Below are 4,747 nucleotides of genomic sequence, written 5' to 3' on the forward strand. Positions count from 1 at the left end.
ATCAAGGAAACGCAAATCAAAACTGCTTTGAGATTTCATCTTATACCCATCAGAGTATAGGAAGAGGAAGTAGAATAGATAGTTCTGGATGAATAGAGAAGGGAAAACTGGAACAGGTTGATAAAGTGGGGAAAGACAGCTAAATTTAAGGGCCATTTGGAGGGTAATACAAAAACCTTATGGAGTAGACACTTCCTAAAATAAATAATAGTGATGTAAATGAAATCACAAAATAACAGGGAAGAGAGAGCACCAATTGGCCATCTCTTGTCACCAGACAAAACTTCCAGTGCAGGGATTGGGTTACATTTAATTGAGTTATTGGCCAAAAGGGTCTCATGGAAACCTTCAAACAACCCAGACTATTGCCAAAACTGTGGACTGTTTGTCACAAATGGATGGCAAGGCCCCGTTGCTGAAGACAACACCTGTACAAATGTTTAAGCATGCAGAAGTTGAGCTAGAACCTATATAAGGCCTCCACCCCTACATGCTTTGGTACAGGAAGATCCTCTGCCTGCTACATAAGGAGAAGTGAAAACTTTTACACAGCTGCAAATCCTTTGATCTGCAGTGGTGACCCGCCTGCAAGATGAGCTAGGGCAATGGTGGCACAAAGCTTGTGAGAGGAACCAACCAAAATCTAGTTTAACTTAAGGCCCACTCCATGAGATGGAACCCATACCTGACACTGTTTGGGTGACCAAGAACCTGAAACTAGATAGCCTAGAGACCTAAGGTAAAACCAAATACTACTTTTCTAAACAATAGTAATTACATCACAATAGAATGACTTCCAGTGAGTCTTGTACTCATAGATCAGTGTCTTCCTCAATCATCCTTGGAGAAGCTTCCTCCTGCAGCAGATGAGAACAAATATGGAGACCCACAATCAGACATTAGGCAGAAAGAGAGAATGAGACCTTGGAGCATTCGGTCCTAAGTAGGGGATCTCTGTCAATTACCTCCCCTCAGAGCTAAGGGAATCCTGCAGAGAAGGAGGCAGAAATAGTGTAAGATCCAGAAGGGAGGGAGATCACCATGAAAATATGGCCCTCTAAGTCAACATGACCATGCACAAATGAACTCACAGAGACCACGGCAGCATGCACTGGGCCTGCACAGGTCTTTATCAGATAGAGTTCTAGAGCAGAAAGGAGAAGTGAACACATGCCTCCATCTCTAACACAGAAGCTATTTCCTATTGATAAACCACTTGCAAACAAAACTTTAGTTTCCTTCAAGGGAATCTTACTGGGGATACAAACCACGCTTAAGGGTTGGCTGCATGCCCAACAGTAGATGGCCAACAGAAAATTAATTCAACAGTATCTTTGCAAATTTCTTGTCCCATAATGTCATGTCAGAGATTTCTCCTTTTATTTCTAATATTATTTTATTTTTGTTCTTATTTAATTTAATTGTATTTATAGTTTTGACTCCTTTCTTGCCCTGCAGGCCCTTTACACACATTTTTTGTTTTGTTTTTTTTTTTGTTGTTGTTGTTGTTGATTTCCAGACAGGGTTTCTCTGTAGCTTTGACGCTTATCCTGGAACTAGCTCTTGTAGACCAGGCTGTCCTTGAACTCACAGACATCTGCCTGCCTCTGCCTCCCAAGTGCTGGCATTAAAGGCATGCACCACCACTGCCCAGCTTACATACAGGTTATGGTTTCAAGTTTAGTGACTTTTGGGGATTTTTGAGTGTGCTACCAAGTGGGGCTCCACTTCAATAGCTGCTTTTTGTGCCTTTTCTTTGGCTATTTTCCTTCTACTCATTTGTTTTGTCCTATCCCAATGTGCTAGTCTTGTTTTACCTTACGTTATTTTATTATCATCCCTGAGAAGCTTGTTTATTTTCTAATGAAAGAAAGAAATGAAGTGGATCAAGATAGGCGAGGAGGTGGGGGAGAAACTGGGAGAAGTAGAGGCAGGGGAGGATGTAATCAGAATATATAAAAACCTGTTTTCAATAAAAAGAAAAATGAGATGCAAATAGCAATCTAATCCTATGCAACCACTGTATAAAATCATCTTTTCAAATAAATTGAGTACTGAAATGTGGGGGAAAAAGATTTGTTCTTCACAGATTTGTATACTTCTTAAAACTGAGGTTATGAATATCATCAAAGATAAAGAATTTATTACGACATAAATGATTGTGGTAAGTATTTAGAAGTGTGGTAAAATGACATTTAAATTTTTTATCTAAATGATTTTTAAGTTTAAAGTGGCAAATTATTATTGCATATATTTTGTTTTAAATTTTTAGGATTTATTTTCAATTTTATTTGTGTGTGTGCATATCATGTGTTTGTAGATACCTGAAGACATCTTAAAAGTGTATAAAAATCCCCCAGAAATAAAGTTACAAGCAGTTGTGAGCTGTAAGATGTGGATATTGGGAAACAAAAATGTGTCCTCTGTCCATCCCCCGTTTCATATTAAATGAAATTTTATGAGCTGGGCATGGTGGCACAAACATTTAATCCCAGCACTCAGGAGGCAGAGGCAGACAGATCTCTGTGAGTTCAAGGCCAGCTTGACCTACAAAGAAAGTACAACCAGGGGTGTTAAACAGAAAAACCCTATTTCAAGAAACCAAGATGAAAGAAAGAAATTTTATGATTTTGTAAAGAACTTGCAACACCAAGTATCATAACATTCTAACTATGTCTTTTTGAATAAAATAAAAATTACTTTAAAATATGAACATTCGCCAGTCATGGTGGCACACACCTTTACTCCTAGCAGTCATGGGGCAGAAGCAGGTGGATCTACACAGCTGGTCTACACAGGGAGATACTGCAAGTTCTAAACCAGCCAGAGCTACATAGTGTGAATCTGCCTTCAAAGAACAAATGAATTGAGAGAGTTCTTATGGGAGCCCTTACCCGTTGGGAAGAGTGGGTGTGTTGGACTGCAGGAGGCTGGGGGGGGGGGTCAGGAGAAGGGTTGCGGGAAGAACAGCGGAGGGAATGTAAAATGAAATTTAAAAAATAAATTATCATTTATAATAGCATGTTGTCTAAAAGTATAGTGATTAAGGACTTCATCTCTAAGCTTCAAATTCCAGAATTAAAAATATTGGGCCTGTAATTCCTTAACTATATACTCTTCCTTTGAGTTATCATTGTTTTTTTTTTCAGTTAACATACAAAGAAGTGGATTTCATTGTGATTAGCAGTATATGCTATTGTTTAGGGATGTTTGTCTTTTTTTGTTTGTTTCTGCTCTGTAAACTGGGAGTAGTTGTGATACATACATAATGGTATTATGAAAAGAAAATCAGTTTGAAAATCCATATTAAGCCCCTCATATATCTATACTGAATAATAGACAATAGCTATTTCTTTTGTAACTCTGTGATTACTCAAATATATGTTTGTGAAATTGTCTATAGAAACTAAATCTCAGAATGAATGAGTAAAAGATGATATATATTTACGACCAGGATTGTGTTTCTATTCTTATGTTCTGATCATTATTTATACATTCAAAATTTTAATTATGAGCCTTGCGTCTTTTGACCATTTAAAACTCCAGACCTGATGCTGGCATTTGAGGCTTTCTTACTCTAAACCTTTAATTTTATAAACCTATCAATGACTTCTTTTATATTTTCTATTCAAACTATAGTACTCTATGTTACTTTTTCCAACATTGGTATAGGAGAACATTGACAAAAATGTTGTTATTCTCACATAGTAAAATGAAAAATATTATTATACCTGTGTGCTTTTCTAGCATTTACTATTCTATAAATAAAAGAGCAAACAGTGCTCCAAATAAATAAAATCCCTTTCTCCTAAAAAGTAAAAAAGTAGAGAACATATCTAATCATGTAGAAATCGCAATATACACACACACACACACACACACACACACACACACACACACACATATATATATATATATATATATATATATATATATTGTTATGAGCTAAAATATTCTTTACATCTTTTTCAAAACTACCAGAATAGGAGTTGATGTGGTTTGTAAGTGGAGTTTAGCAGTTATCTTACAGTGATTTTGGGATACTGGAAAGCAGTTACTACTAGAATTGATTTTTTGAAGAGCCAGTTCCAGGCTGTATGGCTTGCTGTCCCCTTCTTCTTACCTCATATCTCTGCAATAAACAGAATCATAACTATCATAGTTACTACCCACTCTAATACCTTAAAATAATCTTGCTAATTGCTTTTTATTTTAACATGGAAGGTTAGATAGAATCATTAACTGTGAGCACCTTGTCTTGGGTTTCAGGCTCCTCATGTAAAATATTCTCATTATTTCAATCACCATCACCTTCCTCCTTGACATTATGTGAGGTTTTCCAGCCTTTGAAAGTCAAAAACAATCATTGCTTGCTTAGACATTGTCATTTTCCTTTATGAACACATAATTCACAACTAAAAAAAGCACCAAATATTTCTTTTAAATGAAGGACAAAATGAAAGGTAGGTAGTTTAATTTCCATGCTATTCAACAAACGGTGCAGAAAGCACTACTTTTCTCCCAACACTTGAAGGGAAACATATAAAATGCAAACTATGGGAGCTGATTATTTTTATTCTCCACAAAGACTATATAGTAGAATATGTGATTGACTTTCTTGAAAAGTCATCTCTTCAGAGTGAAATGGTGGGTAGAATGATTGTGATAATGCTACCGTTAATCACAAACACATTGAGAACCCTCTGCAAGCAGTGCCTGCAGATTCTGGTTAATAAAACACACACAA

The sequence above is a fragment of the Myodes glareolus genome, chromosome X (assembly GCF_982192425.1).
Source record: "Myodes glareolus chromosome X, mMyoGla1.1, whole genome shotgun sequence".
Classification (NCBI taxonomy): domain Eukaryota; kingdom Metazoa; phylum Chordata; class Mammalia; order Rodentia; family Cricetidae; genus Myodes; species Myodes glareolus.